The following is a 10,737-nucleotide window of genomic DNA, read 5'->3' as shown; positions in this document are numbered from 1 at the left end:
AAGTTGTTGATAAAAGGCCTTTTCTTTTTATAGAAGTATTCCAGGTAATGAATCAAGAAAAAGTTGTATCGTTAGACCACTATAATTTTGCAACCACTAATAAATTAATAGAAGTAGGCAATGATCATCAATGGCTGCTGATATCACAACAAAAGAGACTAGCAGATATGTGCATTCTGGAGCTATATACAAATCCACCTGTGAGTTATTCCTGACCAAAAAATTCCATATTGTGAGAAATTCTGTAGCACCATAAGACTTCATTTATGAGAAAACTGGACATTTGAATACTGGCTGGCTATTAATTTTTAGATTGTTAAAAAGTATTATGGTTGTACTAAAAAATTCATCATTTCTATTAATAGGTGCACCTTAAATATTTATGACTGAGTTGGGATGATGTCTAAATTTGTGTCAAAATAATTGAGTAGGGAGGGTAAGATGCAAAAAATGTTGTCTTTTAGTTGATTGTTGTTTAAGCTGGTTGATGGGTACATTAATAGGTGCACCTTAAATATTTATAACTGAGGTGGGATGATGTCTAAATTTGTGTCAAAATAATTGAGTAGGGAGGGTAAGATGCAAAAAATGTTGTCTTTTAGTTGATTGTTGTTTAAGCTGGTTAATTATACAAGTCTTTCTACTTTTGTGTATGTTTGAAATTTCCTGTAATAAAAAGTTAAAAAAATTAATCTTATACAAATCTTCTATGACATATTTTCAAACTAAATAACACAATTTGCAAAAAACCCATATGATATGATTATTTTTCACTTAAAGTATTACCTCCAAATCTCTATGTATGACCATAAAGAATATGTAAACATAGCAGCATAAAAGGATGTATCAAAGGAGGTCAACATCAGTTAACTCAGCGGGGTGAGATGGTGGTAGATGGATGGGGTGAGGTGGAGAGTATACACAAAGTTATTTCTGCACCTCTACCTTTTTATATTACACTATTTTAATTGTAACAATTGTATAATACTGTTATCTTTGGAGAAAGATCAAATAAAGAAATGTTTTATGAATAAAAAGTATATATGTATAATACATGTAGTTGTTTTTATTTTTTAATTACAAATTTATGTTATTTGTTGAAAGATTTATTGCATTTTTTGAATTAAAAAAATTCTTAATTTCTTTTGAATGTGGTTCCCAGAACAACTAAACATAAGGAAACTAAATTGTCAGAGTGAACTTAAAAGAAAGACACAACCAGATATATATAACGAAGCTACACCACAGAAGAAGACAACAAAGAAAAATCAAACAAAAAGTTCCAAGTAACTGTCAACAATATATTTAGCAATATGCACTCAGTGTCACTAATTCTGAAATTTCTCCTCTTTGAAAAGTTACTTTAATGAATATAAAAGAGGCGATTTTCTCTTGTTGATCCACTCAGTTGATGAAACTCTGATTAGGAAATTTTCTCTTTTCCTTTTTGTTAAATCACCATGCAGCCTAAAAAATGATGAGAGAGCAACATGACCTGAAGGCTGGGGATGTCCCATCACCCTGAAATTATTTCTGTTTCATTTTTGTTTCAAAAAAGCCCTTCTCCTTACAAAAGAATAGAAGGAGCTAAATTTCTGTCTTAGCACTAAATGCATCTCAGTGCTGTGGAAACATTTCATTTTCTAGTGATTGCAAGGTCTGTATATCCCCTGCTGTTTGTAGTCTTTATTTAAAAATAAAATTAAGGAAGGAAAAAAGGACAGAAGAAAGGAAAGAAAGGAAGAAACCCTACATGACAAGAACATTAAACTGCAAGGGTGGTTCATTTCAATTTCGAAGCCTTTCTTCACTACTGCAGGGATACCACTTTGGATTCGTGTCAACATCTTAATAGGGGAAGTAAAGCAGTTTATACGCCTCAGAGCACGGGTGCTTAAACCAGAAAATCAGCGTGAAGGGGAGAAGGCCAGTCCTGCCTTGGACGGGTGGAAGCCACATAGTTATGGCCTCTTCTGGTAAGGACCAGATGGCACAATTTGCAGAGGGCAGGTTTAATGCTGTCACCATTAAGACTGGAAGGAAAATGTCTTTGAAGAAACATTTGTTTTACACCCCCTGCTCCCAATCTTGAATTCATCTCATACATATGTTGGAAATAATTCTACCCAAACTCAATTAAATTCTATTTTTATATTGTTGGAATAACCTTACACTCTAAATTGAAAAGACGTTTCTGTAACCTAGAGTGATTTTACTGTAATGAGCACTGCTATATCAAGGCATAATATTTTAATTTTGACTATCATGAATTACTTCTATATATAAATAAATTATACATGACATATCAACAACTTTGTCCTGTTGCATTTTGATAAACATAAAAGCAAATGGAAAATTGAGAGCCATTAGTTTGTTGGAGTTTTAAAATATTCTGTAAGTAATTTACAGATATAAAAATATTAATATTTATATCATTAATTATTTTCTTTACCTCATTTTTTTCTTTATAATTTTTAGGCTTAGAGATTCTTCGTCATAACTTGCCAAAATGAAAAAGAACTGTGAAAAGAAAATGGACACTTCTTCAGGTATTATAAAGTATGTATTTCCTATAAAGCTTTTTGTCTTTGTTGTTTTTTTAAATTGCTAAATCTGCTTGACTGAAAGGTTCAGAAGGTTAGGGATAGCTTACTTAGGCTAATCCCTCGTGGGTCTTATCTACAGGACTCACTAATTAATGACAGTCTCTTAAACGATAGCCACCTACATATCCTTGGACAGATGATCTTCAATAGTCAAGTTCTGATACAATTTTAAAATCTATTTTATATGTTAATGAAAGTTTACGAAGATCTATTAGCCAGAATTCTTTCATTTGCAAGTGACAGAAACAAGATCAAATGTACATGGCCAGGTGCAGTGGCTTGCACCTGTAATCCTAGCACTTTGTGAGGCTGAGGCGGGTGGATCACCTGAGGTCAGGAGATTAGGACAAGCCTGGCCAATATGATGAAACCCCGCCTCTACTAAAAATACAAAAAATTAGCTGGGTGAGGTGGCGTGCACTTGTAATCCCAGTTACTCAGGAGGCTGAGGCAGTAGAATCGCTTGAACCTGGGAGGCGAAGGTTGTAGTGAACTGAGATCATGGCACTTTCAGCCTGGGCAACAAGAGCAAAACTCCATCTCAAAAAAAAGAAAAATCAAGCACATTTAAGAGAATGGAGAGACCAGTCACAAATTGAGGGAAAATATTGGCAACACATATCTGATAAAGAACTTGTATTCATGCTGGACATGGTGGCTCACGCCTGTAATCTCAGCACTTTGGGAGGCCGAGGCGGGCAGATCACAAGGTCAGGAGTTTGAGACCAGCCTGGCCAACATAGTGAAACCCCATCTATACAAAAAGAAAAAAAAAAATTAGCCATTGTGGTGATGGATGCCTGTAGTCCCAGCTACTTTGGAGGCTGAGGCAGGAGAATTGCTTGAACTCAGGAGGCAGAGGTTGCAGTGAGCCAAGACTGTGCCACTGCACTCCAGCCTGGGTGACAGAGTGAGACTCTGTCTCAAAAATAACTTACATTCAAAATATACGAAGAACTATTAAAACTCATCAATAAGAAAATAAAAAAGTTAAATAAGAAATTGGCATAAGATTTGAACAGGCACCTTACAAAAGAGGGCATGGCAAATAAACATAAAAAAGATGCTGAAGATCATATATCATCAGGGAAATGCAAGTTAAGACAAGAATGAGGTACCATTATACATACCTATTAGAATGGCTAAAATCCAAAGCATTGACAACAACAAAGGCTGATGAGGATATGGAACAATAGAAACTCTCATTCATTACTTGTTCAACCATTTGCAAGACAGTTTGCCAGTTTTTAAAGTTTTTATTTTTAATTTTAATTTAATTTAATTTAATTTATTTATTTTGTAAGAGAGTCTCACTCTGTCACCACCAGGCTGGAGTGCAGTGGCATGGTCTCGGCTCACTGCAATCTCCACCTCCCGGGTTCAAGCAGTTCTCTTGCCTCAGCCTCCCAAGTAGCTGGGACTACAGGTGTGCACCACTATGCCCAGCCAATTTTTGTATATTTAGTAGAGACAGGGTTTCACCATGTTGGTCAGAATGGTCTCCATCTCTTGACCTTGTGATCCTCTTGCCTTGGCCTCCCAAAGTGCTGGGATTACAGGCGTGAGCCACCATGTGTTGCAGGAAGTCAGGGACTCTGAATGGAGGGACTGGCTGGAGCCGTGGCAACGGAACATAAATTGTGAAGATTTTACAGACATTTGTCAGCTCCCAAATAATACTCTTATAATTTCTTATGCCTATCTTACTTTAATCTCTTAATCCTGTTATCTTTGTAAGCTGAGGATGTACATCACCTAATGACCACTATTGTGTTAACTGTACAAATTGATTGTGAAACATGTGTGTTTGAACAATATGAAATCAGTGCACCTTGAAAAAGAACAGAGTAACAGTGATTTTCAGGGAACAAGGTAACCACAAGGTCTGACTGCTTGTGGGGTCGGGCAAAATAGAGCCATATTTTTCTTCTTGCAGAGAACCTTCAAATGGACATGAAAGTAGGGAAGATATCGCTAAATTCTTTTCCTAGCAAGGAATATTAATAATTAATACCCTGGGGAAGGAATGCATTCCTGAGGGGAGGTCTATAAATGGCCGCTCTGGGAGTATCTGTCTTAGGCTGTTGAGATAAGAACTGAAATACGCCCTGGTCTCCTGCAGTAGCCTCAGGCTTATTAGGGTGGGGAAAAAAAACCCACCCTGGTAAATTTGAGGTCACACCAGTTCTCTGCTCTCGAACCCTGTTTTCTGTTGTTTAAGATGTTTATCAAGACAATACATGCACTGCTGAACATAGATCCTTATCAGTAATTCTTTTGCCCTTTACCTTGTGATCTTTGCTTTTACCCCTTGCCTTGTGATCTTTGGTCTCCTTTTTGCCCTTTGAAACGTGTGATCTTTGTGACCTACTCCCTGTTCTTACACCCCCTCCCCTTTTGAAATCCTATATAAAAACTTGCTGGTTTTGCAGCTCAGGTGGGCATCACGGTCCTACCAATATGTGATGTCACCCGCCCAGCTATAAAATTCCTCTCTTTGTACTCTTTCTGTTTATTTCTCAGCTGACCAACACTTATGGAAAATAGAGAGAACCTACGTTGAAATATTGGGGGAGAGTTCCCCCAATAACCGTGCCCACCCCCTTTATTTTTATTTACTTTTTACTAAGTTTAACTTTGTCTTACCACATGATCTAGCAATCACACTTTTAGGTATTTCCCCAAATGAGTTGAAAACTTATATCCACATAAAAACCTGCACATAGATGTTTATAGCAGCTTTATTAATAGTTGCCCGAAACTGGAAGCAACCAAAATGTCTCTCAGTAGATGAATGTATAGATAAACTATGGTACACCTATACAGGTGAGTATTATTTAGCAATAAAAATCAATTGGCTTCCAAGCCATGAAAAGACATAGTGAAATCTTAAATACATATTGCAAGTGAAAGAAGGCATTATGAAAAAGGAAAAACGGTAGAGCAAGTAAAAAGATCAGTGACTGCCAGAGTTAGTGTGGAGGGAGAGGGATGAATAGGTGAGGCACAGAGGAGGTTCAGTTTGGCAACATTTTTGTGTATGGTGTATACATGACATTATGCATTTGTCAAAAGCCATAGAACTTAAACAATACAATAGTAAAAAAACGTAAATTATGGACTTTAGGTCAGAATAACATACCTACATTGGTTCATCGTTTGTAACAAACATACCACATTAATGCAATGTGTTAATAACAGGAGACTGTGTAAGGGAAAGTGGAATATGGGAACTCTATACTATCTGTTCAATTTTTCTATAAACCTAAAACTGTTTTTAAAAATAGTCTATTAATATAAAAAATTTAAAAATAAAGAAAGTGAGTGAAAGAAATAAAGAAAAAAAGAGAAAGAAAAAGAAAGAAAGGAAGAAAGAAAGAAAAAGAAAGAAAGAAAGAAAGAAAGAAAAAGAAAGAAAGAAAGAAAGAAAGAAAGAAAGAAAGAAAGAAAGAAAGAAAGAAAGAAAGAAAGAAAGAAAGAAAGAAAGAAAATCTTCTCTACCCACCTTACCTCCTAGATTTAGTGTTACTACGAACTGAGGTCAGATCCACAAAGTATGTTGCGAAAGAAAAAGTGCTGCTTTACATAGTCTGGAAGTGTTATTTAAGTAGCTGAATTGCTAAAAATAGAATCAAAATCGATGTGGGTATTTTAACACCAAAACAACACTTGGCAGATGCTGAGAAGTATCTCACAGAACAACAACAAAAAAAACATGATAAGGAGGAGAATGCAATACTGGAATAAGAACCAATAAATTTATAATAAACTGTGAAGTATATGACCTGTAGAAAATAAACTGTGAAGATAAATAATGAGAAAATAAAATCAACCTACATCTGAGAACTGTTTTAAAAATCTAGTAATATATTGGATAGTGAATGTTACAGTTGAATAAAAGCAGATAAGACTAATACACTAAACTATAGACTAATAGGTAAAGAACTATGATTTTTAGTGGAATACTAAGTTCTGACTGTATGATAGACAAAGCTATGTGAGCTGTGCAAAATTCAACCACTTATCATTTTTAGATATTTGTATAAATAGTGTTATTGAAAGATATAGAAGAGTGCATGATTCCATCAATGCAAATATTTTTTTATTTAGATGCAAAAGTCATTGTGAACCCCCTGTTACCTAAGCTTGATGGCAGGCCTCCATCATCATGTGACTAGAGCAGACCCTGAAAGCACAAATTTATTCAAAGAACAGGTGGTTCACAATGCCCAGTGCACCTACTCCTTCACTGCCATCTTTCAATCTATACTCACTGCTCATGGGATGTTTCCTAAGGCCAGTTGAGTAGTCATGCATGATCTGCCAACACTAGCTGGAAATAGACTAACTACATCCTTATAGTCCCCTTCCTCCTGCTGAAGTTTATTGAGGAAGTAAAATCTTCCAAGTAAAGGGCACGGAGAGTTGTATCTGCTTACCCATTCACCTGGAAAGAGATTTTGCTTTTGTATTGAAGCTCCACTGATTCTTAGATAATGATCAGTGGTTTGGTCAAATGGCTAGGGACTTTGAAGAGAACACAGTTGGAACTGATGAAAAGAAAGTCTGGGGAAGAGGAGTGTGGTAGTCTTCTTAAAATGACCAAATATTTGCGTTTCAAATTAATATTCAACATGAAATCTTGCAGAGAGGTTCTCAACAGTCTGGTGCACAAAATGACCTGCTCTGCAGGTGTTTGTCAGCCTAGGTAATAGCTACCTCACAGCCTGCTCCATGGGCTTATGAATAATGTGGCCATGGTGGGAAGGATGGGGGCTTAAAACCTAATTTTCTCCTCACCATGGTTGATCAAGCTACTGCTTTTTACTAATGCACAATCTATTAATAGCAAATACCAAAGCTGGTCCCTAGTAGGGCATCATACTCTGGCAGAAGGTGAATGATATTAGATATCTTCTGTCTGAAGGACTTATATTCATGGGAATAAACACTTGCTTAAGATATGCACTTGCCTTCCCTGCTTGCCAGACTTCTGACATCATTCATCGTCCTGGTAATCTCAATTAACATTGATTATGAACAAGGAATATAGTTTACAATAAAGGATCATGGAGCAAGTGGAGACGGGGATATATAAAATTATAAAGTATCAGCTATGTTATGACTATTAAATTTTCTTCTTTGGTTTGGTATACATAGATATACACACATAGACATACATGTGTGCATTTCCTTACTTACCTTTCCTTTCTCTTTTATCGGAGGTGCTCGTGATGTGATTTAGTTGATAATTACGGCTTACAGGGTATTGAGATGGGATTGTATAACTGAAATAAACTGGATATCAGTAGAGATTTGAAAGGTTTTTAAAAACGTTCAGCTTTACTTTTTTTTCTTAAGGAACAAGTTGTTCACTCACAGAGTTGAAAAGGATAAATGAAGTGTTCAGTTCACAGAAGCAAAATATGAGTAGTTCATATATCTTTTGTAAATGTTCTGTGTATCACTGTAAACTAGACATCTTCCACATGCTTCTATGTTTTTCCATTTTGAAATCAATTTCTAGTTCAAGCTTGTTAATAAACAACAAATATTTGCAAAGTTATAGTTTCACTGAATTGGGATGTAACCTGTAGCGCACAATGAAAATGCCATTAGCTTGAGTTTAAAATTTGTGTTATTTTTTTCTTTTGTCGATATTTTCCTTCTGTGATACTTATTGCACAAAGGCCTGATATCACAGCTGAGGGAAACCGCAGAACAATGGTTCTCACAATCATTCAGACCCATTTAAGCCACAGTCTTTGTTGGTTTTGCCAGATAACTGAATGCTTGAGTCTATCAGGACTGTCAAATAGTGTTGAGTACATATTGGTGGCATAAGCAAGTTAATATTTATAGGGAGTACTTTTGCATGTCTTTTAAGTCACATACTAATTTTGGAAAGTCTCTATGCTTTAATTTTGCCCTGAAAACAGATATTCTAGTTTAAAAAATGTTAACTTAGTGATTAGAAACCACTATATATATTATTACATATATTAAGTGTCTAATAATTGATGATAATTATGTTGATTAATTGTGAATAACAGGACGCATAAATAATAAACTTTAAGATCTCAAATACAATGGCTAATATTGCTGATTCCTTTTTGCCTTCTTTGACTTATTTGTTTTCATGTGTTCTCTTCCTTTACAGAAGTGTATTTTTTAGCTATGTGATATAGATTGCACATCAAATTAACAGACAAACATATCTTCCAACCTGTAGTTTAGGTAGGTTTTCTGATAACACTTACATGTAGTGAATACTACATAATTGTTACAAAGTTATTGTTATTTGATCATTACTTTTCTTTTTAAACTTTTATTTAATAATTTTATAAACTAGATTTTTAAAATAAGAGCAATGCATACTTACAAGAAAAATAAATTCTAACTGTATATGAAAGGTTGTATGCTAAAAGTGAAAAGTTTCCTTACCCAAATTTCTATCTCTCTCCCAATAAGTAAGCACATTTATACTTTCTCATATATCCTCCCAAAGATTTATATGTATTTTTAAGACATATATAGGATTTCTGTTCCTGGAAATTGCAAGCTAGGTAGCTTGGACAAACCCTCCCACTTCAAACAACTACAGAAGCTGGACAAATTTTGAAAATTCTCTTTAAAGGCATTGGAAAGCTCCCAAGATGGTGAGAGATTGTGCAGCCAAGACCCTGGAGAAGAAAAATGCCATAGAACTGAACCTGACATTTGGAGACACTTCAATCCCTAGAGGTGCCATCAATTCTGTAAGTGTGCTTCAATAGATACATAGGCCAGAGGAGCACAAATTGTAGTCCAAATTGCACTCCAATTTTTGTTCCTCTGGACTATGTATCTATATGTGTTTCTTTTTCATGTTGGAGAAGAAAACTTGGTAACTCTCTGAAGCTTTGGATTGGGATTCAAAATGACTACATTGTAGGAATGACAATAAATTGAGAATCAATCAGCCCTTCCAGGGAGACGACCCAACTTTAAATTATCCTTATTCTTGATTGGATTGAGGTTATTTGTGGTTGCTAGTGACTCTACATAGCTGTCTACCTGAAGCAAATAATTATTTCAGGACAAAGATTACAATCTCTAGAGCCTAATATTAGCACCATAATTTTTTATAAATAATCTTCAGCATTCAAAAAAGGGAGGCATACAAGGAGATATGATCATGTGAGTAGAAACCAGGGGAAAGGAACAGATAATAGAAACAAATTTAGATGGGATATAGATCATGTAGATACCAGAAACTAAATTTAAAATATCTATGTTTATGTTCAAGAAACTAAACAAGATTGGAAATTTGGCAGATTTAGAAACTGAAAAAGAAATTTTAGAAGTAAAAAATACAATAAATGAAATAAAGAACTAAATAAATAGATTTAACAGCAGATTAAATAAAGCCAAATAGAGAATTAGTGAACTGGAAGATAGAGCAGAAGAAAATATTTAAATATTTACATTGAAAACAATGAAAAATACAGAAAAGGACCAGAAGTGACAGTGAAATGTGTTGAAAATGTCTGACTCTAGAAGGGTGATAAATACTTTCTGAAAAGATAATTGCTTTAAGCTTTCTCAAATTATATGACAATGTATGTGTATGTATATATACATACATATATATACATACACACATATGTGTATATATGCTACTTATATATATGTATGTGTGTATATATATACACATAATATGTGCACATATTGCAAAGTGTGTGTTTGTATTTACATACACACACTTTTTAAAAAAATATATACTTACTTTTAATATATATTATAGTTAAAATATACTTTAAAAAATGTACTTTTTTTATGGCAATGCCTTTAGACTATACCCTCTGCTCTGCACCTTAACTTTATTTTACTTAACAATATGTATTGAACTTCTTTCAATATTAGCTGTAACATAGAGCTACCTAATTTATTTTTTATGAATTCCCAGTATTTGATTATCAGTTGGAATTGGTTCCTTCAATTTTAGGCATAGATGAGATAATAAATAGAACTTGTATAAATTCTACTTACAATCAATAAGACTATCAAATTCAGAACTCTGAAACATAGTCTTGCAAAGAGGGCCGTTTTCTCTTCTGCATGCAGAGAAATGCCAGGTTAAAGATGTGTA

The sequence above is a fragment of the Mandrillus leucophaeus genome, unplaced genomic scaffold, assembly GCF_000951045.1.
Source record: "Mandrillus leucophaeus isolate KB7577 unplaced genomic scaffold, Mleu.le_1.0 Scaffold167, whole genome shotgun sequence".
Classification (NCBI taxonomy): domain Eukaryota; kingdom Metazoa; phylum Chordata; class Mammalia; order Primates; family Cercopithecidae; genus Mandrillus; species Mandrillus leucophaeus.
Note: the sequence above shows the minus strand (reverse complement) of the source record.